This window comes from Chrysochloris asiatica, unplaced genomic scaffold (genome assembly GCF_000296735.1).
Source record: "Chrysochloris asiatica unplaced genomic scaffold, ChrAsi1.0 scaffold00047, whole genome shotgun sequence".
In the NCBI taxonomy this organism is placed as follows: Eukaryota; Metazoa; Chordata; class Mammalia; order Afrosoricida; family Chrysochloridae; genus Chrysochloris; species Chrysochloris asiatica.
Genome location: NW_006408565.1, coordinates 5952627 through 5979059, shown reverse-complemented (window position 1 = coordinate 5979059; position 26433 = coordinate 5952627).

The following is a 26433-nucleotide window of genomic DNA, read 5'->3' as shown; positions in this document are numbered from 1 at the left end:
TTGTTTTGTAGCTCATCTGAAACCTTTCCACCATGGGTGACCCTGCTGGTTATTTAAAACACCGGTGGCATAGCCCTCAGAATCACAGCAACTCAGACCACCACAGCACGACAGACAGACGAGTGGTGGCTGTTATTGGAACATTAGGCTGGTCTTTTCTTCCATGGAACAACTAGTAGATTTGAACCAAAGACTTTTAAAGTAGCAGCTGAGTGCTTAACCACTGTGCCATCAGGGTTCCTTTTGGATTAAACTGTTGTTGATTTTAAGTGCCACTGAGCCAGTTCTGACTCAAAGTGACCCTGTATAGGGTTTCCAAGGCTGTTAAGTTTTTCATGAGCAGAAAGTCTCATCTTTCTCCTGAAGAGGAACTGGTGGGCTTTAACCATCAACCTTATGGTTAGCAGTCCAGTGTTTATCCTTCAGAGCCACTGTGCTCCTGGTTTAGGAGGCTAGAAATCCAAACTCAGTGTGCTGGCTCCAGAGGATGGTTTTCTTTCTATGTGGACTTTGGAGAAAAGCCCTTGTCTCCTTTCATCATCTCTAGGCCCAGCATGCCTTGGAGATCTCCAGGGAGATCTTGGCATCAATCTTCCCCTGGATCTAGGAGCTTCCCAGACCACGGACCCCAGTTCCAGAGGACCCATCCGACTTCTGACTCTTCTTTCTTGGTGGTGGTTGTTGTTGGTAAGTGTCATCTAGTCAATTTCAATTCATAGCACCCCTGTATAGAGTTTTTCAGGAGCGACTGGTAGGTTTGAACCACTCACTTACCCTGTGTTTAGCAGTCTAGTGCTTATCCTACAGCATGATTAAAATAACATCTTTTAATTCTAGAGAGCTTCCCACTTTCTCCTTTCATTTCACTCCAGAGCTATATTGTGAACAGTAGAGATGTGAGGGGGTTGGGTTTCAAAAGGTCCAAAAATAGGCATTATTGAACCACAGGATTAATCAGTTTAACCAGCACTGACATCTACTGTGTGTTGCGTGCATACTTGTTGGTATTAGGTGTCACCAAGTCAGTTCTGACTCATAGTGACCCTGTATAGGGTTTCTGAGGAACAGCTGGTGAACTTGAACTGCCGACCTTGTGGCACAAACTGGCCTTGCAGCCCAGAGCATTAACCCACAGTGCCATAATAGGCTTATCATAATTCTTAGCTGTTAGGATTATCATGATGATGGTAATGGTGATGGTGGTAGTGATCGTTGTACCTCCAGTCACATGTCCCCTCTCCTGACATTGGGTGTCATCAAGGAGCCTGGGGTGCTGGCAGGGCCCAGAATTCAATACGAGTGGAGGGGCAGGGCTGGAGAGGAGGGAGGGCTTGGTAGGGGCAGTGAAATTAAGCTTTCTGAGTAAATGCCTCACACAAGGGCCTCTGTTGTTGTTGTTGTTGTTAAGTGCCATCGAGTCGGTTCCGACCCATAGCGACCCTGTACAGGGTTTCCGAGGGTGTAAATCCTTACGGGAGTAGAAAGCCTTATCTTTCTCCCGCGGAGGGCCTCTAGAGTTCTGTTATTGTGTTGGTGTTGGTGGTGGTGGTTGTTAGGTGCCATCGAGTCAGTACTGACTCGTAGCGACACTATGCACAGCAGAACAAAGCCCTGCCAGGTCCTGCACCATCCTCACAATTGTTGTTATGCTTGAGTCCATTGCTGTAGCCACTGTGCCAGTCCCATCTTCATTAGGGTCTTCCTCTTTTCACTGACCCTCTACTTTACCATGATGTCCTTCACCAGGGACTCTTCTCTCCTGATAATATGTCTAAAGTACGAGAGACAAAATCGCATACTCACTTTTAAAGAACATTCTGGCTGTACTTTTTCCAAGACAGATGTATTTGTTTTTCTGGCAGTCCATGGTACTTTCAATATTCTTTGTCAACACCATCATTCAAATGCCTCAATTCTTCCGGTCTTCCTTATTCATTGTCCAACTATCACATGCATACGAGAGGCTATTGAAAATATCATGGCTTGGGTTCAAGTGCACCTTAGTCCTCAAGGTAGCATCTCTGCTCTTGGATATTTTGAAGAGGTCTTGTGCAGCAGATTTGCCTAATCCAATGTGTCATTTGATTCCTAGACTTCGGCTTCCATGAGCATCGATTGTGGATCCAAGCACAATCTTTGACAACTTCTATCTTTTCTCTATTTATCATTATGCTAATTATTGGTTCAGTTGTGAGGACTTTTGTTTTCTTTACATTGAGGTGCAATCTATACTGAAGACTGTAATTTTTGATTTTCATCAGTAAGCACTTACTAGAACGCTAGGACCAGTGAATGAGGGTTTCCCCCAGTTTTGATTGGAGCTGATGGACAGAGTTGAGCCTGGTGTCAACGCAGCCTGGTAAAATTGTCACAAGTTGCTCAGATTGAAATGAGAAAACTAAGGTCAATACAGTGTGTTGGTATAAAGTTGTTAACTGTTCTTTGCTGAAAAGGCCTGTCATTTACCATAGAACTGTATCATTCTTACATTTTCTTTGTGTGTGTGTGTGTGTGTGTGTAGGGAAGCATAAATTTATCTTTCTTTTATGAAAAAACCTTGAGAATAAAATTTAATTGATTCTTTAGAAACTTCTTTGCAGGTATCAGAGAGTTTTTGTAACAGTAGGACTTCTTACAGTCTTTAGCACACTAATGTATATTGTATAGCATAAGCCTCACTCTTATGTGATACTATGATAAACCTTTGCTCTTAGAATAACAATTGCCACCACTTAGAACAAGTGTTCCTCTGCATCTAGCTTTGGAAATGCTATTAAAGCAAGTAGACATTGGTGAGACTTAACAATGCTGTTCACAGTATAGGCTGGGCATACAGTATTAGGAGGAATGAGTGTATGTTCTATCCATTGCCCTTGCGTAAGTGTCAATGAGTTGATTCTGACTCATTGTGGACCCTGTATAGGGTTTCTGAAGAGTAGCTGGTGGGTTTGAACTGCCAACCTTGTGTTTCACAGTCCAGTGCTTATCCTACAGTGCCATACCTGGACTCCATCCATTGCCCTGTTGTTGTTGTTGTTGTTGAGTGCCATCGAGTCGGGTCCGACCCATAGCGACCCTGTACAGGGTTTCCGAGCCTACAGGGTAATAAATCACCCCCTTGGCACCTAGTAGTATTGGAGCCCAGATCTCCTGAATTTTGCTTGGCTGAGCTGTTACGAAATGGATATCCCCAAGAGACTTGTCAACACCAGCAGCAAAACCATACCTTAAGAAATCACATCCACAGATACCAGAGGTTAGAACATGAACATATCTTTTTGGCGGATACATTTCAGCCTTTAATAGTGGTCATGTTATTGCCAAGAAGGTTGAACTATCCTTCCTTATTTACCACAAGTGTTGTCCAAAATCTCTCCCATACCATACCAGGATCAGCTGGTCATCTATCATCTCTCGAATGCTCAATCCCCACTCTTGGGATGATGACCAGACACCTGACCACAGCCTTCAAGGCATTGTGTGATCTGACCCTGCTCACTTCCCCACCTTTCCCTGGACCGTGCCCCTCTGTTATCACCTTCTATTCACCCAGCCCAGGTCTCCATGCAGTTCCTCAGAAGCCATACTGTGTTTCATTCCAGTCCTTTGCACATGCTGGTGTCTCTGCCTGACATTCTTTTTTGTCTCCATCCTATCCTACGTCACCCCAATCTGGATTTTAGCTAAATCTCTTTCACCCTTTGGAGCTCCCCTTTAAACCCATTTCTCTGAGAGTCCTTCCCTGACTGTCAATTGGTTATGTTCCCTGACATCTTTCTCAGCAATCTGAGAAAGACTTCCATCACTACGGCATATAGCCTGTCATCAGTTGGTTAATGTCAGCTAGAGAGGCTAGGAGATTCCTGGAGGACCTCAGGATAGGGGTCTCCTGCAGGTTGCTCCTCACCTTCTGTTAATTTAACAGCAAGTAATGGCCTCCTTTGTGGAGTTCTGGTGTGGTGCTGTGGGTTAATGCACCAGACTGCAAAGTCATTTGAACTGCAAGGTCGGTGGTTTAAGCTCAACAGCTCCTTGGAAACCCTATACAGGGTTGTTATTGGTCGGAACCGACTTGATGGCACTTAACAACAACATCAAACAACCTCTTTTGTAGTATTGCAGAAAATGAATGAGGCTGGGCAGGGCTCCCAGGTTTGGTCAAGTTGGAGCAGAGAAAGGCCAGTAGCTGCAGAACAGATGGGGAGAAGGGCTAAGGTGAGAGTTGGGTGTCTGAACAGAGGATGTGAGGAGGACCTGGGTGACTCCAGACATGCTTAGTACCTTGGGCGTGGAGATAGCTTACACATAGCTCAGGAATTGGGACTGGTGTCTTTTATTTGCACATTAAAGGAAATGTGTCTCTAGGAAGCCAGAGACCACAGACACTATGTGTGCACAGACTTCTCTCCTCTCCCTTGGCCTCCTCTTCTCCTTCAGCAGCTTGGGCAGGAGGAGTGGGAACTGACACCTCTCACCCCCCAGTGGCGGCTCTATTTCCATTTGTTCCCACTGAGATGATTTGAACAGTGAATAAGAACATTTGTGTTCATCAGAAACTTGGGAGTCAAAGCTGCTGTTACCAGTTATCTGTCTTTCAGGGCCCCAGTGAACCCAGAAATGATGGAGGCTGTTGCTAGATGAACCTGGACCCATTATAGGGTTGTGAGGTTGACACCGTGATTGACACAAGCATGCCATCTTGGGTCTAAAGGTGTATGCAGCTCCCTCTTTGCCCTCCTACCCCCACCTGCTACTGCTGGTCAACACTGGTGTCTAGGATGACTTAGCTGCAGTTGGGGTGACCTGAGGCAGGGAGGCATCTGAAGCAACTTCATAGCCCTATATTTATATTGGAGATGAGTCTATTAACACTTATGGCAGGAGATAAAGGGAAAGATTTGCATTGAGTTCTGAGGGTGAGTCTAGCCCAAAGTCAACTCAGTCACTGCTCCTTATGATGCCCCACTAGCAGATGGGACACCTCGATTCTCTCAGATGGCAGAGCTCTGAGAGAAGAGCACACTTCATGGAGAGTCAGGAAATGTGACTGTGGACCATGAACGTAAGTAGCTTTTCCTCCTGGTACATGGCAGTATCCAGGCCAGGCTGAAGGTGCAAGAGGTCGCAATGCATGGCTGTGTGCTCTCCCACATTCTCCAGACACTTCTTCTGAAGCCAGGTGGGGAGCTCAGGCTGGGCATGACCACCACGATCTGTTCCCCTTAAGTCACGGGAGTGGGCCCAGCTCCTGGCTGAGTCCCATCACCCTACACTTGCCTCCTTCTTTTTCTCCACTCTCTTCTCAGCCTTGTCTGCTCTTCATCTGAATGTCTGTGTCTCTGTGAATGAGGGCCAGGGCCATCAGGTGGGCTGTCCTCTGTACCTGAGCAGCCCCATTACTGTTACTAGATGGGTCTTAGACTCTAGACTGGGGTATCTGCTAACATGAGTCTCTTTCCATAGCAGTGCCCTCACCTCTGACCTTTGTCAAGTGCTTGGGCCTCTCTCCTTTCCCAACTCCTTGGAGGTTGCTAACCAGCAGTTCAGAGTCCCACAGAAGGCTGAAGGTGGGGTGGGGGAAAGAGAAGACACAGGACAGAGCTATCCCTACCTTGGCAAGCCCCTGATGGTGTAGATACAACAAAACCACTGCAGCTACAGATGGCCTGGTTTCAAAACCCAGCTCAGACACTGGTAGACTATGGAGTCTTGGGCTGGTCGTTTTCCTCTCCAGGTCTTTGTTGCAACCATAATTGGGAGATTGAAGAGTGCCACCCATAACATAGTGAATTAATGCAAATAAAGTACTTGGAACAGTATCTGGAAATTAGTGAGTGTGTGAATTTTTTATTTATGAGAATTTCCCAGCACACAGTAGGTAAACAACAGAAGGGTGTTTCCTGTCAGGTTAGGGCAAAGCCTCCTCCTCTCCATAGCAGGACTGGCATCCCCTGGCATCCCCCCCTCTAACACTCTGAGGACCATGGGGATCAGGGTCCTAGAGCAAGGTCTTTACCTAGAGCTGGAAAAACCCTTGGGCTCATGAACTCCAGTAGCCTTGGTGGTGCAATGAATTAAGTGTTGGACTGCTCACTGAAATGCCAGCAGTTCAAACTCACAAGCCTCTCTGTTGGAGAAAGACAAGGTCATCTGCTTCCTTAAAGATGTGCAACCTCAGAAACAACAGGGAGCAGCTCTCCTCTTTCCTATAGGGTCATGGTGAGTCAGGCTTGACTCAGTCAGTGGTTAGGGTTGGGGCATAAACTCTACTTCTGTTCTCTATAGATGAGGTACCAGGAACCCAAGGGGGCAAGAGATTTGGCCAAGCCACGGAGTCCCACAGCAGGCCCAAGCTGGGCTGGGGTCCAGAAACTTGTCCTTGCCCTAGGTTTGCTGAGCCACAGCCTTGGACTCAGGAGGCTGACACACTGGGTAGAGTCCCTTTGTTCTGGTAGAAGGCTCCTAGTCTTATTCAGTGACCCATTTCATCTCTCATCCTTATATTCAGTTGTGCCCTGGTGACACAGTGGCTGAGAGCTTAAGTGCTAACTGAAATGTTGTGGGTTTGAACCCATCAGCAGCTTTTCAGGAGAAAAGTTCTGGTGACCTGCACCTGTAAAAATTACAACCTGAGAACCTCTTTGGGGCAATTCTACTCTGTCTTATAGTCACTATGAGTCAAAATCCATTCAAGAGCATACAACAATGACTATTTTCATGTATTTCTTCATTCATCCCTTCAAACATGTCACGTACATGTATGGTGCCTCTATGTTATAACACTAAAGAATTCTGTAGACAAAATACTGAAGCATCAAATGACAATGGAAGAAATACAGAATCACTGTACCCAAAAGAATTGATTAATGGCAACATTAGATTAAGAACCATTAATATTGAAGGAAGAAGTCCAAACTGCAGTGAAGGCATTGTTGAAAAACAAGGCTCTAGGAGTTGCTCTAGGAGCTATGGTTGTTGTTGTTGTTGTCAGGTGCCATCGAGTCGGAACCGACTCATAGCGACCCCATGCACAGCAGAACGAAACAATGTTCGATCCTGGGCCAACCTCACTACCGCTGCCACACCTGAGTCCATCAATGATGCCACCTGGCTGATCCATCTCGTTGGGGGTCTTCCTCTTTTTTCTGGTAGTGTAGCGGTTATGAGTTGGGCTGCTAACATCAAGGTTAGCAGTTCAAAACTACCAGCCGTTCTGTCAGAGAAAGGTGAGACTTTCTGTTCCCACAAAGATTTGTAGCCTTGGAAACCCTGTACAGGGTTGCTGTGAGTTGGAACAGACTCCACAGCACAACACCCCACCACCCCATCACAACCTCAGAAGTTGCTCAGATCAACCATCAATATCTTGGAAGAAGCAGTAAGAAATAAAATGATATATTGCATTAGCCAAATCTGCTGCACAAGACCTCTTTAAAGTGGTCAAGAGCAAAGATGTCAGTTTGAGGACTGATGTGTGCCTGACCCAAGCCATGGTCTTTTCAATAACCTCATATGCATGTGAAAGTTGGGCAGTAAATAAGGAAGACTGTAGAAGAATTGATGCATTTGAGTTATGGTGTTGGAGGTAGATACTGAAAGTACCACGGACTGCCAAAGAACAAATAGATCTGTGTTGGAAGAAGTACAGCCAGGATGGCCAGACTTTGTCTCTCATACTTCAGACAGTCACTAGAGAGGTTATCATTTCTGGTAAAGTGGAGGGTCAGAGAGAAGAGGAAGACACCCAGCTAGAAGGATTGGCACAGTGGCAGCATCAATGGGGTTGTGGGATTGACTCGGGCCCTGGCAGTGTTTTATTCTGTGTGCGTAGGGTCGTTATGAGTTGGTATCGACTCGATGGCACCTAACAACAACAAGGAATTGATGGAATACTAATTGAAATGCTTCAACAAACTGATGCAACACTAGAAGTACTCACTAGTGTTACATCAAAAAATATGAAGACAATTACCTGACCAACTGACTGGAAGAAATCCATATGGCTACCCACTAAAAGAAATGTGAATTCATATAATACAGAAATTATTGAATAGTATCACTAATATGGAGTCCTGGTGTGATACTCTTGGCTAATATGCTGGACTGCCAAGTTGGTTTGAACCTTAAGATCAGCGGTTCAAACTCACCTTAGAAACCCTATATAGGGCCGCTATGGGTTGGAACCACTTGATGGCACCTAACAACAATAACTATCATTACTATTGGAGTCCAGGTATGATGCTTGACCCCAAGGTCAGTCTGAATTGCAAGGTTTGCAGTTCAAACTCACCAGCCACTTCTAGGAAACCTTATACAGGGTCACTATGAGTTGGAACTGACTCAACAGCACTTAATAACAATAATATCATTAATATCACATGCATATAAAATTCTGCTAAAGATAATTCAAAAACAGTTGCAGCGGTACATTGACAGGGAGCTGCCAGAATTTCAAGTTTAATTCAGAAGAAAGCATGAAACAAGGGCTATCATTGCTGATACCAGCTGGATCTTGGCTGAAAGCAGAGAATATCACAAAGATGTTTGCTTGTGTTTTATTGACTTTGCAAAGGCATCCAACTGTGTGAATGATATCAAATTGTGGATAACATTGCAAAGAATGAAAATTCCATAACTCTTAATTGTACTTTTGCAGAACCTGTAGATAGGCCAAGAAAAGGTAGTTTTTCAAACAGGAAGGGGATACAGCATGGTTTAAAATCATAAAAGGGGACACATCAGGATTTTATTCTTTCGCCATACTAATTCATTCTGTATGCTGAGCAAATAATCTCAGAAGCTGCACTATATGAAGAACACAGCATTGGGATTGGAGGAAGAGTCATTAACAATCTGTGGGATGGAAATGACACAGAGTTGCTTGTTTGAAATGAGGATTTAAAGCAATTCTTGATGAAGATCATAGATTAAAACCTTCAGGATTTATTACATATACCTCAACATAAAGGGAAAAAAAATCTTCACAGCTAGGCCAATAACCATCATCGCGATAAACAGAAAAAATAGTGAAGTTGTCAAGGATTTCATTTTATTTGGATCCACAGTTAACACCTATGGAAGCAACAATCAAGAAGTCCAATGATGTATTACCTTGGTTGGGTATATCTGCTTCAAAGGGCATCTTTAAGTGCTGAAAAGCAGAGATGCCATTTAGAGGATTAAGGTGTGCCTGACCATTTGAGTGATCAATTCTTAGTAGGTCTTTCATATTCACTGCCCACTTTTGCATGTATGAAGTGATCGAAAATACCATGGCTTGGATCAAACCCACCTCCATCCTCAAAGTGGCACCTCTAGTTTTGAGCATTTTAAAGATGTCTTTTGCAGCGTGGGATCCTGGTGTGGCACTGGACTGCTAACTTCCCGGTTGGAGGTTCAAACCTACCAACTTCTTCTTGGAAACCCTATAAAATGTTGCTATGAGTCAGAACTGACTCAGCAGCACTTAACAGCAACAACAATTATAGTGTTAGTAAAGAATATTAAATATATCATGGACTACCAGATGAACAAACAAATCTGTCTTAGAGGAAATACATCCAGGATGCTCCTTAGAAATGAAGATGGCAAGACTTTGTCTCATAAAGGAGGGGCAAATCCCTGGAGAAGGATATTATGTTTGGAAAAGTCAGTGAAAAAGAGGAAGACTTCAATGAGATGGAATGACACATTGGTTATAACAATGGCTCAAATAAAGCAATGGTTCTGTAAATGGTGCAGAGCTGGGCAGGGTTTTATTCTGTTGCACACAGGGTCATTTTGAGTCAGAACCAACTCAGTGACAACTAGTAACAACAACATACAGTTCTTGCCTTAGTATGTTCAGCAATGGCCACACTGTTGGCCACAATTTTGCATTTCTACAAACAATGGATAAGGGTTCCAATTTTCCCACATTCTCATCAACATTTGTTATCTCCTTCCCTCCCACCCTCCTTTCCTTCCTTCCTGATAAACTCGACCATTCTAGTGAAGGTGAAATGGGGTATCATTTTGATTTTGATCTGCATCTTTCTCACGATACATGATGTTGAGCATCTTTTCATATGTTTGGTGGTTGTTTGAATGTTCTCTTTGGTGAAATGTCTCTTCAAGTCTTTTGCCCCTTTTAGGACTGAGTTATTTGTCTTAATTTTGTTAAGTTGTTAGATTCTTATTGGATATATGGTTTCCAAACATAATTATCCTAGTCAATAGTTTTAATTTCTTTTTTGTTAAGTCTTTTAATGACATGGTCCAAGAATTATTATTATTATTATTATTATTATTATTTCACTGAACTGGGGGCTGTGCATTGAGGACATCTGCACTGGGAAGATCACCTCTTGCTTTTGAGGAAGTAACAAATTGATAGAAGAGACAGGAATCTCAAAGACCATTGCATTGTGATATCATGAGAGTCATGAGAGCGGATGCTCCAGAATCTCTAAGAGAGGAAACATCTAGGTTTCTGAGAAGCTTCCTGGAGGATGTAAATGCAAGATGTCTGTTAAGAGAAGCATCAGGAGAGGACACAAATGAGAATTCTATAACACTTAATTGTGTTATAGACAATTAAGAAGAGGCACTTGTTCAAACAGCAAGGGGATACTGCATAGTTAAAAATCATAAAGGGAGTCCAAAGACCCATAGACCTATAAGAGCATGGTTCAGGAAAGTACTGGAATAACTTATTGTTGATGCATGGAAAGATGGGGTCAGAAAGAGATCAGGTACATTGTGAGGGTCTTAAGCTCCAGAAGAAGGCAGTGTGGGGAGACAAAGAGGCATGGCAATCTGTGACCCAGGTTTAGGGGTGGGTTGGTGCTGACAGAATGGGAGGCTGGCCACAGTGCAGGTGAGCAAGGATGGGAACCTGGACACTGACCCAGATAGAGACTCTGTGAGAGCCGTTTGAAGGGTGATGAACCCCAAGGCTGTCCATGTGGCTGACGCTTCCTTTACAGAAAGTTCTCTGTTCCAAAGCCAGGCCACATGACCCTCAACCTGGTCAGACTCACCTCTCACTGCTGCCAATTCACTTCATCTGCCATCCGTTTCTAACACTTTGGTGATCAATAAGAATGGGCCAGCAGCTAGAGAGTCTCAGAGTGAAGGGGTGATGAGAATTTAAATGATGCCTGCAGGTAATTGTCTTACTATGGTTGCACATTTATTGCCTGTTGTTTTGAGTTAATTACATGGTGCCTAAGTGTATCTCTTGTAAATCCCTCATAATGCGCTCTACACTCAATTCATATTTAATTAACACCGCTGCTAATGGAATGGGAGTGGTGTGCTTATGTGACATGAAGGAGCAATGTGTCCTGGTTATAGGGTGAAATTGACATGGGTGAGGGGTGTGGACACTTTGACAGTCTCTGAGTGGCCTCTCCACTAACTCTACAAGCTAACCTTTGCAGCCTGGAGTGGGGTTGGATGTCCCAGATTTCTGGGATTTGTCTACCTGGATGACTACTTGCAGTTGGATTTGTGGTCTCAGGAAATTTACAAAACTTCCTGAGTGGAGTTTTCCTAAAATGGGGAAAATGTTGGTAACATCTCAGGGCTGGTCTTCCCTCCCAGAATGTGAGTCTTAGGACAGGTAACCTTGTCCTTGATGGAGGAAGGGATGAGTGAAGAGAGAGTGTATCCTGCACCTCAGCCCACTAGGTGCTCTAACAGAGAATGCACTGGTGCAGGGTTGGGTTAGGGGCTGTCTACAGAGACATGATGACTGGCCTGCATCTTGAAGTGTGAGTAGCAGTTCCCTGGATGGACAAGGCAAGGGGAAGGGCATTTCAGAGAGAGGGCACAGCATGTGCAAAGGCTATAGTCAGATCATCAACCACAGCAGAAAAAGCACCAGATCCTAAGGTGTCAGTGCTGGCAAGCAGCCAACACCTGGGCACTCAGCCAGGAAGGTTGCTGGAGAAATTTAGATGGAGTGTTTAACCTCCTCATAGGTTTTAGAGCCAACTGCCTGGTGTTGGGCTAGTTACTCTTAACTTCTCTATGCCTCAGTTTCCTTCTATGAAATGGGGACAACCATTAAACAGTAGTCCCCAACTGGGCTGAGTATATATGAACTGAGTTGACCTATGTAATGTGTGCCCAGCAGGCATTAGGGCTGAGCAGTTGCTGTGGCTGAAGCTCATTATGTATCCACTGAGTACATGGTCAGTTTGGAGGTTTCCTTGAATCTTCAGAATCACCTTAGGGTGCACTGAAGAAACTGAATCTCAGGGAGGCTCCATGGCTTCTTTCAGGTCATACTGTTAAGCTGGTGAGTCAGGGAGCCAGGTTTCAGTCCTGATTCCAGAGTCCTCCCAGTGCCCAGCAGTGTCTGCGCCTCCCACCCTTTCTGTGGGACTTAAAGCACCAGCCCCATGTGAGCCCAGACACAGGGGTTCCCACAGAGACCCACTAGATGCTTGGTGGAGGATGGCCACGCTGCTATACACATGACCTAGACTTGGAGGTGATGTTCTCTCTCCACCTTCTCCTCTCTGAACCCAAGGCCTCCTGCATCCACGGAAGGCTCTTCTCTGTCCTGTGTAAAGGATTCAGGGGCCAGCCCCTCTCCTGGACTCACCGCAGCCAAGTTACCAGCCCACATGTGGTGGACACAGGAAAACCGCTGCCTGGACAAGCGTCTCAGAGAGCCAGGACCTTTCTTGTGCACACACAGCATCCGCATAGACCTGGCTCCTAATATTTATTTTAGAGACTGGAACATGTAGTTAAGGCTGACATCTGACACTGGGACCACAGAATAAACATATCTTCTCCACATCTGGAAGATCTATGTCTGTATGGACTCTATGAAGCAGCAGGAGGGAGACCCCCTTTCCAATGCATGGACAGATCCTAAGATGTTTCTCCAGCAGCAAAGGCAAGCAAACTGGTACCTCTGCCCTGTCAAACCCAGCAGTCCTCAAATCCCAGAGTCTTAAATTCCATGTCTTAGAGTCTTCACAGAATAGAATCCTAACACTATGAAATCTCAACCTGGAATCCAGGATCTTTAAACTTTTCATTATTTTGATAGAATGTTAAAACTACAAAATACTGGGTCATAACCACAGAATCTAAACTTTCAGTATGATCATATGAACTTGGGGTTTCCAGGACCTAAACCTTCCCCTTTCTTAGATGCCCAACTCATAACCAAGTTCCCTCTATGGAAAAATTTGAATCTACCTAAAGGCACCTTAGAATAAATTTCTAGCAATTTACTTCCAAAAAATCAACCATTAAAAATCCCATGGAGCACAGTTCTACTCTGACACACACACGGGGTTGGAACTGACTTGACTGCAACTGTTTTTAATTCATCTTAGCATAGAGTCCATGGATGATGTAAACATCTAACACATTCAGTTACTAACTATACCTAGAGGCTCCTCAGAAGAAAGGTCTGGCAATCTACTTCCAAAAAACCAGCCATTGAAAACACATGGGGACACCACGAGTTGGGGGTCAACTCTATGGTAAGTGGCTATCCCCAGCAGAGCATACAGCACAGAGCATGTAGCAGATGCTCAGTCAACATTTGCGAAATGAATGACTATATTAATGGTTTGAGTGAATGGATGAATGAATGAATGAATGAATGAAAACTTGCCAAAGCTGATGTCCTTCCTACAAAGCTACATGGATCACACCATTTGTCAGCTAGAATCTGCCCTAAAAGCCTAGGTAACCAGAACCCTGACTGAGCATCACGTGGCTGAGGGTGTGAAGGACTATGGTCCTATTTTAAGCTGCCATTTAAACTATTCTGTTCAGCTCTTCGACTTCATTTCTACCATTCACTTTAGCTACTTTATCTACTCAGCTCCTCTGAGAAGCATGGCATCTCTGGTGTTCTGAGTGGCCTTGTGACTAGCATGGGTAAGAGAGATACCTACATTAGAACACAGTTCTTCTACCTAATAGTGAATTGGTGTTGTTGTTGTTGAGTGCTGTCGAGTTGGTTCTGGCTCACAGTCATCCTGTATAGGGTTTCCGAGGAGTGGCTGGTGAGCTTGAACCACTGACTTTGCAGTTCCAACTGAACTTGCTGTCCAGCACATTAACCCACAGTGCCACCCCGGGACTCCAATAGCTGAGTAGTGGGAGATAAGTAACTTGAACACCTGGGTCTCAGTTTCCTCACTATAAACTTGGGATTGTGCAAGTTCTCACCTCCATTTGAATTAATGCACTTACCATATTCAGTGTTAGATTACCCAATAAGCAAGGTAGGCACCTACTTACTTGTGCTTACTTAATCATTTATCACATGTGGTGAAAAATATATGAAACTGGTGAAAACCATGTGAAACTGTTCACTACAGACACGTAAGTAAACCGGTGCTTACCTCGCTTATTGGGTAATCTTCCCCTGGCCATATGGGAATTCTAGCATGGCTTAAAGTCTTAAGCAGAATCCATTGAAGCTGCAGCCCAAAGGGATTGGGTGCTGGGGCCCTAGGGAGTCAGAGACAGACTCTGTTACAGGGACAGGGTAACAGAAGGAGGCTCAGATCCCACACAGTATAGAGCTGGGGCTGAGTCTGTGTGTTCACTCCAGCAGGACCTGTCTGCCCTTGGAGAGGACTTGCTGTACAAAGTGAGGCACCTTGAAACCCAAGCCACTCTGCTCTGAGACTCCTTTAAAAGATCCTGCCTTGAGGAGGGTACTTTTCATTAGGGAATCAGGGAAGGCCTGTGGGAAAAGGAGATCTTTGATTTGCAAGTGCAAATGCCCTGAGGCAGGAGTGTGCTTGACCTATTTAAAGCACAGCATGACCATGTTTGACCTTAGGACTTGAAACTTTGGGGAGAAATCAGGAATAAGGGATAGGATGCTCCTTTGAGGGTAGAAAACATGAGGGCAGGTATCGAATACATGGTGAATGCTTAATAAAAACCTGATTTTGATCAGTTTGAGGCACCACTAGACCAAAGGGTGCATTAGAAAAGAGAACTGAGATGTTAGTGTAAGGTGCCCTGGAGTTAGCTCTGACTCATAGCTACCTCATGTACAACAGAATGAAACACTACCCAGTCCTGCACCAACCTCACTATTACTGTTTCAGCCCATTCATACAGACACTGTGTCAATCCTTCTTATTGGGGGGGAGTCTTCCTCTTTTCAATGGTCCTCTACTTTACCAAACATGGTGTCCTTTTTCAGGGACTGGTTTGTCCTGATAACATGCCCAAAGTACTTGAGACAGACTTACCATGCTGGCTTCTAACTACAATCTGACTGTACTTCTTTTACGACAGATTTATTTCTTCTAACAGCAATCTACAATAATTTCAATATTCTTCATGAACACCATTATTCCAATGCATCATTGTCCAGCTTTCACATAAATATGACCAAAAGCCAAACCCACTGTCACTGAGTCGATTCTGTATAGAGTTTCAGAGGCTGTAAATATATTTTTTTAAAAAAACTTTTTACTGTGAATTGAGTAGAGGTTGACAGAGCAGATTATCAGTTTTACATTCAGCAAATCATGTACTTAGCTTCTTACCATGATTGCAATCCCTTTCATGCACCAACAGTTAATAATATGTATCTCTATTTTCTTTAACTCTTGTATTCCTCCCTGTCTCTCCTGATACCTTCATCTTTCCTCTGCCAGCCTGCCTCTTGTTGTATATGAAGGCTGTAAATCTTATCACTACTATTTTGTAAAGTTTTTATTGTGAATTGAATGATGTTTTACATGGGAGACCATCAGTTTTACACTCATCGTTTCATTGCAATGATTACAATCTCGTTTGTGCATCATCATTCAACAGTATTTGCTTCTATTCCCTCTGTTGTTTTTTTGAGGGGCGGGGGGTGCAAACAAAAACACTCAGGAATATATAATCATTTAAGCAACCAAAGGGCACATACTGCAAACCTGCCTCCTGGCCGCCAGCACACAGCCTCTCTCTTTCCATGAGTCTAGAGTCCTCAGCTGCTCTTTCTCTCCATGTCTTCATCTCTGCCTCCATCTCTGGTGTCACTGCTTCTCTGGAGAGGGTCCCACATTCCACTCATGCTCTTCTCCCTTGATAGTCCTAGGGTACTCTGATTCTGGACTGTAAAATTAACTACTCCCCCCTTTTTGTTACAAAACTTCGACCTTTACAGTTTTGACAGTCACAATTAGTCATGATAACAATTACTCACTATTGAATCATAAGAATTTTATACTCATCTCCTTTCATCAGACCCATCTATACAAGATGGAAACTATTCAGTGGGGATTTTACCTTCCCTTTCACACTCTGAAACTAAACTTTCTCTTGAAAACTTTTAAACCAGTTACTTCATACCTTTATCATCCTCTTATTTTAGGTAGCCAATGTCTGAATTTCCCGTCCCTATCAACCCTGTATACAGAGGGGATAGGATTGATACTTGATGTGAAGAATCCTTCCCTCTTAGTTGGTATTTTGAGCTACTACATCCATAAGTATAGGTCAAGTTAATCAAATTGTAGCAATTTACACTTGTTTCCTTGATCAAAAAATGTTTTTATCTTCCTTGAGTAGAGTTCTGATCAACAAGCTATCGAGGCTAGGCCATTTGGGTATTCTTGTGCATCTCCCCTCACTTCCTATCAGATGGATACATCACTCTCAGCTCTAGCCCTTATTTGCTATGTCCTTGTCCACAGGCTTAGGAGTGCACCGGTCTCACCACACTTTGGACCAATCATACCTTCCTCTTCTCTCTCTCATCTTCAGGTCAACAGGAATCTATGGAACATCATTGGATTCACCCCGTATCTTCATTGCTGCCTTTCCCTCTCTTCCACGCACGAGTAGACCAATGTGATCACCAGCAATCTTTCATGCCTGCTCATGGGTTCCCTTCGAGTGTCAATCTTTAAGGGGGTTTGTCCTTAAGGGACTAGATTGCTTGCCTTGATGGCTCCCTGGCAAACAATATGCCTGCTCTTGTATTAGAGGCAGTAAAACTTAACAAGAGCAGAAAGCCTCATTTTTCTTCCACAGAGCTGCTGGTGAATTTGAATTACCAACCTTGCAGCTAGAAGTCCAGTGCTTATCCTAATAAAAAATATCATGACTTGAGTCAGGTGTTTCTTAGACTTAAAAGCAATGTATGTGCTGTTTAACACTTTAAGTGGTCTTTTGCAGCAGATTTGCCCAATGCAATACATTGTTTGGTTGTTTAATTGCTGCTTTAATGAGCATTGATTTGTGGATCCAAGTAAAATGAAATTCTTAACAACTTCAATCTTTTCTCCATTTATCATAATGTTGTTTATTGGTCCAGTTGTGAGGACTTTTGTGTTTTTTATGTTGAGGTGTAATCCATATTGAAGACTGTAGTCTTTTATCTTCATTAGTAAATGCTTCAAATCCTCTTGGATTCCAACAAGTAAGATTGTATCATCTGCATATCGTAGGTTGTTAATTAATCTTCCTTCAATTCTGCTGCCATGTTCTTCATATAGCCTCGCTTCTCAGATTATTTGCTCAGCATACAGACTGAACAAGTATGTTGAAAAGATACAGCTCTGATGCACACCTTTCCTGATTTTAAACCATGCAGAATCCCTGGTTCTGTTAGAATTGCCTCTTGGTCTATATACAGGTCCTGCAATTAGAACAATCAAGTGTTCTGGAATTCTCATTTTTATTCATAAATTTTTATGATCCACACAGTTGAATGCCTTTGCATAGTTAATAAAAAAAAAAAACAAGTAAATATCTTTTTGGTGTTTTCTGCTTTCCTCAAAGACCCATATGATGTCAACAATGATATCACTTGAACTATATATCCTCTTCTGAATCAAACATGAATTTCTGACAAATCCCTGTCTATGTGCTATTATTGTAGCCACTTGAGTTATCTTCAGCAAACTTTTACCAGCATGTGATATTAATGATAGTATTCAATAATTTCTAAATTCTGTTGAGTCATCATTCTTTGGAATGGACACAAATATGGATCTCTTCCAATTGGTAGGCCGGATAACTGTCTTCCAAATTTCTTATCATAGTACTGCTTAAGTTTGTAGAAACATTTTAATTGATATTTCACCAGTTCCTGATCTTTTTTTATTTTTCATCTATGCTTTCAGTGAAGCTGAACTTCTTCCTTCAATACTGTAGGTTCTTGATCATATGCTACCTCCTGAAATAACTGAATATCTATCAATTCATTTTGGTACAGTGACTCTGTGTATTCCTGTATTCCTCCCATTTTATGTTGATACTTCTTGCATTGTTCTATATGTTGATCATAGAATCCTTCTATATTTCAACCCCAGGGTTGACCTTTTATTTAGTTATTTCAGCTTGAGAAATATTGAACATTTTCTTCCCTTTTTTTTTTTTTTTCTGACTCCAGGTCTCTATGCATTTCATTATAATACTTGATTTGTCTTCTCCAGCTGCCCTTTAAACTTTCCTACTCAGCTCTGGAGTCAAATGTGGCAACAATTGTGAAGTTGGTACAGGCCCAGGCAGTGTTTTGTTCTATTGTGCATAGGGTCTCTATGAGTTGAAACTGACTCAATGGCACCTAACGACAACAACAACAACAACAACAACAACAATTCAGCTCTTTTAATTCAACATTTCTTCCATTCACTTTACTCTATTTTCAAGAGCAAGTTTCAATCTTTTCTGATATCCACATTTGTCTTTTCATTATTTCCTGCCTCTTCAATGACATTTTGTTGTCTTCATGCATGATATTCTTGATGTCATTCTACAACCCTTCTGGTTTTTAGTCATTAGTATTTAGTGCATCAAATCTGTTCTTGAAATGGTCTGTATATTCAGGTGGATTATGTTGTTGTTGTTGTTGTTGTCATGTGCCATCGAGTCGGAACCGACTCATAGCGACCCCATGCACAGCAGAACGAAACAATGCTCGATCCTGGGCCAACCTCACCACCGCTGCCACCCCCGAGTCCATCAATGATGCCACCTGGCCGATCCATCTCGTTGGAGGTCTTCCTCTTTTTCTCTGACCCTCCACCCTACCCAGCATGACATCCTTCTCCAACGATTGTTTCCTCCGGACTACATGTCCAAAGTAGGAGAGACGAAGCTTAGCCATCCTGGCCTCCAAGGAGCACTCTGGCTGCACTTCTTCCAAAACAGATCTATTGGTTCTTTTGGCAGTCCATGGCACCCTCAGTATTCTCCTCCAACACCACAACTCAAAGGCATCAATTCTTCTACGATCCTCTTTATTCACTGTCCAGCTTTCGCATCCATATGAGGCTATTGAAAACACAATGGCCTGGGTCAGGCGCACCCTAGTCCTCAAGCTGACATCTCTGCTCTTCAATACTTTAAAAAGTTCCTGTGCATGTTCTTCATATAGCCTCGCTTCTCAGATTATTTGCTCAGCATACAGACTGAACAAGTATGTTGAAAAGATACAGCAGGTGGATTATACACATTGTTTTATTTTGTCTTTCATGGACTTTAAATTATTTTTCCACTTAAACCTGAACTTTGATATAAATAATCAATGGTCTGTTCCATAGTTGGCCCATATCATTGGTTCTTCCCACAAACATAGTGAATTTGATACTTGTGAGTTCTGTATAGAGAGATCCACTTGTATATTGCTGAAAAAGAGGTATTTGAAATGAAGTCATTGGTCTTACAAAATTCTATTATGCAATCTCCAGCATAATTTCTATCATCAAGACTATTTTCCAAGTATTAATCCTTCTTATTTATCTCCATTTTTTTATCCAATCACCAAAATTATTAATGCATCTTGAATGCATGTTTGATCAATTTCAAACTGAAGAATTTGGTAGACTTCAATTTCTTTAGCTTTGTTTTAGTGGTTGATGCACAAAGTTTGTTAACTAGTGTTTCTTGTGTTGTTGTTGTTAGGTGCCATCAAATTGGTACTGACTCGTAGCGACCTCATGCATAACATAATGAAACACTGCAAGTTCCTACACCAACCTCACAATTATTGCTACATTTCAGCCCATTATGGCTACCACTGTGTCAAACCATCTCACTGGGGGTCTTCCTCTTCTTTGACAACTTTCCACTTTACCAAGCATGTTGTCCTTCTCCAGGGACTGGTCCCTCATGATAGTATGTCCGAAGAATAAGAGATGAAGTCTGGCCATCCTGGCTTGCTAGGAGCATTCTGGCTATACTTTTTCCAATATTCTTCACCAACACCACAACTCAAATGCATCAATTCTTCTACAGTCTTCCTTATTCATCGTCCAACTTTTATATGCATATGATGTTACTGAAAATACCATGGTGTGGGCCAGGCACACCTTAGTCTTCAAACTGATAACTTTGCTCTTGAACACTTTAAAGAGATAATGTATAGCAGATATGCTTAATACAAAGCATCATTTGATTTCTAGACTGTTGCTTCCATGAGTGTTGATGGTTGATACAAGAAAAATTAATCTTTAACAACTTCAATTTTTCCTTCATTTATCTTGAAGTTATTTATTGGTAATAGACACTATACTGGAGATCACACAATAAAATTCTGTAATAGCCAAGACTTATTCATTCCAAATACCTTTTTTTTTGCAAATACCTTTTTTAAACAACATAAAACAACATGAAAGACAATTGTACTAATGGACCTCACCAGATGGGATACACAAAAATTAAATTGACTATATCTATGGAAGGAGACAGTAAAAAGGTTCTATATCATCCATCAAAACAATACCAGGGTAAGACTGGAACAGACATCAATTGCTCATCTGAAGAAGATTAAAATTAAAACAATTCCAGGAGAGCCAAAATATGACCTGGAACATACTCCACCTTAATTTAGAGATCACCTTAAGAACAGATTTAATGCAGTAGACACTAATGACTGAAGGCCTGAAGAGTTGTAAGATGACATCAAGCACATCATACAGGAAGAAAGCAAAGGGTCATTAAGAAGACCAGAAGGAAGGAAAAGATGAAAATGGATGTCAGAAGAGACTCTAAAACTTGCTATCCATCTAGCATAGAGATGCTAAAGCAAATGAGAAGGTGAAAGAGCTTAATAGAAAAGTTCAAAGGGCAGCTCCAGAAGACAAAGTCAAATATGATAATGAAATGTGCAATGATCTGGAGTTAGAAAACCAAAAGGGAAGAACACACTCAGCATTTCTCAAGCTGGTGGAACTGAAGAAAAAAATTCAAACTTTGACTTGAAATATTGAGGGATTCTATGGGCAAAATATTGAATGATGCAGAAAGCATCAGAAGAAGATGGAAGGAATATACAAAGTCACTGTACCAAAAATAAATGGTCAATGTTCAACAGATAGCATATGATCAAGAGTTAATTATACTGACAAAAGAAGTCCAAGATGCTCTGAAGGCACTGACAAAAAGAACAAGGCACTGGGATTTGATGGAATACAAATTTGAAATCTTCCAACAAACTGACATGGCACTGGAGGCACTCACTCACCTATGCCAAGAAATTTGGAAGATAGCTACCTGGCCATTTGGAAAAGATTCATATTTGTGACCATTATAAAGAGAGGTAATGCAATGTAATGCAGAAATCATTGGACAACACCATTAATATTGCATGCAATTAAAATTTTGTTGTTGTTATTAAATGCCATTGAGTTGGTTCCAACCCATAGCGACCCTGTATAGGATTTTGAAGGAGCAGCTGGTGAGCTGGTTCAAACAAACTTTGCAGTCGGGCACATTAACCCACAGCACTATACCAGTACTCCAAATTTTGCTAAAGATATTTTACATACAGTTGCAACAGTACATTGACAGATAACTATCAGAGATTCAAAACAGATTCAAATGAGGATGTGGAACAAGGTATATCATTGCTGAAGTCAGATGGATCTTGGCTAAAAGCAGAGGGTACAAGAAAGATGTTTACCTGTGCTTTATTGGTTATGTAAAGGTTTTTCATTGTGTGGATCATGACAAGCTATAGGCAACATTGTGGGTAATGAGTATTCTGGAATATTTCGTTGTGCACATGAGTAACCTGTACATAGACCAAGAGGCAGTTATTAGAACAGAACAAGGGAACACTGAATAGTTTAAAACAGGAAGATGTGTGCAGAGTTGTATTCTTTCACCATATTTATTCAATCTGTATACTGAGCAAATAATTTGAGAAGCTGGATTGTATGATGAAAAACATGGCATCAGGGTTGGAGGAAGACTCATTAACAACCTGCAAATGCAGATGATACAACCTAGCTTGCTGAAAGTGAAGAGGACTTCAAATATTTACTGATGAAGATCAAAGAGCACAGCCTTCGGAATGGATTGTATCTCAATGTCAAGAAAACAGAAATCTCACAACAGGACCAATAAATATCATCAAGATACTATCCTACCAATAACATCATGATAAATCTCGAAATGCTCTTTTGGGCTATGAATGTGACACTATTCCTTTTCAATTTCTCATTTCTGACACAGGAATCTATGTGATTTTCCAGTATGAAACAGCCTATACCTGTCCATTTCAGGTTATTAATAGCAAGGATTGTTGTTAAGTTGTTGGTAAATACTGTGGAGCCGGTTCGGACTCATAGTGACCCTGTGCAGAGTTTCCGAGGCTGTAAATCTTTACGGGAGCAGAAAGCCTCATCTTTCTCCCATGGAACCACTGGTAGTTTTGAACTGCCGACCTTGAGGTTGGCAGCCCAATTTGTAACCACTACACTACCAGAGCTCCTTTTAATACTAAGGATATCTATCCTTATATGTTTCATGTCATTTTTAACAACTTTAAAATTTCTTAGATTCATACTTCATACATTCAACATTTCAATTATTACTAGATGCTTACAGCTGCTTCTTCTCATTTGGGTTGTGACCAATTAGCAAATGAAGGTTCCAAAGGCTTTGCTCCATCCACATCATTAAGGTGAACTCTACTTTGAGGAGGCAGCTCTTCTCCAGTTGTAATCTGAGTCCCTTACTACCTGAGAGAATTATCTTCTAGTACTATATCTGACAATGTTCGTTACTCAGAAGGTTTTCAGTGGTTAGTCCCTCAAAAGTGGACTTCTTCCTAGTCTGTCTTAGTCCGGAAGTTCCAGTGAAAACTGTCCACCTTGGGTCACCCTGCTGCTGTATGAAACACTATTGGCATATCTCCCAGAATCACAAGCTACCACAGTCTGACAGTCTGACAAATGAACTGTGGCCCTGGAGCCCCTTTAAAAGACTTGCCTCACTCAGTCCTCCAAACCATCTTCTATTAAGGAGAAAGTCTTATTATGAGCCAGTTTTACAGCTGAGAAAACTGAGGCCCAGTTCAGAGAGTAACTTGCCCTAGAAACACTTTGCTGGAAAGCCTGAGAGACAGGATCCAGGCCTGTGACTAGCAGTTACATAGAGCTATGGCCTGTCAGCTTCTACTCCCCCAACTCTCTAAGGACAGGCTATTTTGTGGGGGAGGAGAACAGTGCAGTCCAATACAGAGACCTCTGAAGAGACACTGCCCTGTGCAGGAGGAGCTTTGAGGTTCGAATCCTCTATTCACCACTTGCGTACTAGGTGATTCTGAGTGTGTTTGCTTCTGTTCTCTGCATCTGTTTCTTCAGCTATAAAATGGGAATAACGCCTCTCTATCTAACTTGTATAGCTGTTGTGAAGATAAGGAATATAAGAAAAGCATATAAAGTGGTCATGTTGTTGTTGGTAGGTGCCATTGAATCAGTTCTAATTCATAGCAAGCCTGTGTCAAACAGAATGAAACACTGCCCAGTCCTGTACTATCCTCACAATCATTGCTGTAATGTGGTCTTTGAAAACATGAAAACTATTCCCATGTTTAAATGAATGTTTCTTCTATTTTTGAAGGGTGGGAAGAATGCTTCAATTTTCCTCTTTAGTGGGTTTCAGGAGCTTTTTTCTTAACCACACATATGGAATGGTGAGTAGAACACACTGCCCAGGTGTTAGAGGAGATTATGGCTCTAATCCTGTACTATGGAGTCTTAGTCAGGCTGCTGTACCTCTTTGACCCTCAGTTTCCTCATCTGTGAAACAGGAGCCTGGCGACCCCTTGGAAGGCTGGCTTGAGGGTTGAAAGTTATGAAGGCAGTTGAAGGCCTAGTGTAGAGTGGTCAGGAAAATATACTTGACATCTGTGTTTGGAGAATGATGTTAAATTCTTTCTTCTATGTCATGTGCTCAGGTGAGGCCTGTAGCCTGAGGGACCTGTGACTAGACTCTCCTCTCTGCCTCCTATCCACCATTGGCAGGTCATTGCACCTCCCTCACCCACCCACCCCATTTGGTCCCTTAATATAAGGGGAAATTATCCTTGTCCCTAAACCAGAGCCAGAGGTCCGACCTAAATGATGCACCAAAATCCTTCTGGCCCTGCCTTGTGACAGTCTGTGGAGGAAGCTTGGGCCAGGCTGTCTTTGTCAGGCTGTATGACAGACCTGGATTGATATCCAGAGAAGGACCCTCAGTGGGAGTTAAAACTTCATTACTGAACACGTTTTTGCAAAACTGATTGTCTTGCCTGTTCTCTGAATTTTTAAATTGCAAAACCAATTAGTTTTTTGGGGGCAATGGGGAGGGGTGACAGAACCTAGAATGGCTTTGCAGTTCAAATCCGATATAGGATCACTATGAGTCAGAACCAACTAGAAGGTACCAGCACCACAATAACAGCAGAAGAAGACCAGAACACAGGACCAGAGTATCTATAGCTGTATCTGTAGCCTCCAACCACTGGTTAAGAAGACCCTCTGAATTTCAGGGGGAGTCAAGATGCTTGGCAAGATCCCTCCGAGCAGGCAGATGGAGCCTGGAGCTGCAGCCTCCTAGAACAGGGAGTTGTACAATCTGAGGACAAGGGCGTGGATGCTCTCCAGTGGTGGCCAAAGCTGTCAGCATCAGTGGTCCTCCTCCCCCCAGCACCTCTGGCTCTTCCATCCACCCAGGCAAGTCTGCCTTGTTTACTGCCTCCTCCCTGGCATGCAATGTGTCAGTATCAATGGTGGACAAATGAAAGCATGAAGGAACACATTCCAGCCTATTGGTAGGGAAAATGTGTGTAGTGTGAGCTGTTCTTTCGGGAGGGTTGGTGCTTTCTCTGCCACTAGCAGTGTTTGCAGGGATCTGGGAGATCTATTGAGGGGGCTACATGGAGAACATTCTGGTGTAGGCTGGGGGAATGTGTTTATACTTAGGACCTCTAGCCAGTCCCACTCTTGACTTTTCTTCTCCTTTGCTAAGAGATTGTCATTTTCTCTGTCTTAGGGAGTGTCAGTGATTTGGTATCAGTCACATGCAGCCCAGCTGTCACTCCCACCTGGTTGAAATCAAGGAGCAGATAGTTTGCCTCTCTGGATCTCAGTCTTTCTCATCTATAAAATGGGACTAATGATTTCTCTTGTCTATTTGAGGATATGAAGAATAGATAGGGGAAAAAATGTTTTGTAAAGGATTAAACTCACACATACAGAGTTGATTTGAGTTCTCCCAGATTCCCTTGGCCAAGGAATGCACATGATGTGGCTGAGAGCTATAGGAAAGGGTCTGGTTGGATCAGAAGTTGTGCAGGGAGAAAGACTTCAACAGACCAATGCCAGTGACTGAGACACAATGTGATCCTGTTAAAACTTTATGTCCAAGTGCTCCCAAGAGGAAGGAGAGGAAGCAGCGGGGTGGCAGAGAGATGAGGAGAGCAGAGAATATTTTCAGCTTCCTCCTCTTTCCCAGAAGTCTCATTTCCCTCCATTACCTGTAGCAATATATTTTGCATCAGGACATCTTGATCTATCAACACAAGCAGGAGATGAGGTGTTCATACATACACTCATTGGCAGAAAGGGTAGAACCCACTGAGCAGGTGGCCTGGATGGGCAGTCTGGGTTCCTATTGCCAAGGTTCATGAGAGCCTATGACCAGTCAGGGACACATTCCCAGAGCAAGAGGGAGAGGCGGGAAGAGGCCACAGTGACCAGAGAAGTCATTTATCATTGGGCTAGGGGAAGGACCCTTGAGAAATTGTTCCTGCATTCTCCTGCTTAGTGCTGCCTTTCTTAGAAGATGTTGCAGGTTAGAATTCAGCCAGAGATGTCTCATAAGAGAAGCCCAGTGGTTGGCTTTGAGAAAATCAGCCACGGACAACCCTATGGAGCACAGTTCTTTTCTGACACATAGGGGTCTCCATGAGTCAGAGTTTGACTCAACAGATTTGTTGTTGTTTTTGAGTGCAGCTACAGCTCACATGTACCACTGATTGGGTCACAAAGAGCCTCTAGGCTGTCTATCCCTATAAGATCTCATGTGTGAGGAAGAGTACGTGGGTTAAATTGGAAGTCTCTTTGGAGCAGATGCAAATGAGTAGAGTCAATGTAACTACCTGTAGGAAAGAACTGGGCCGATCTAATTGGGGTGTAACTCAATGTGGGCTGAGGGGTTGACAGGAGTCTTCTC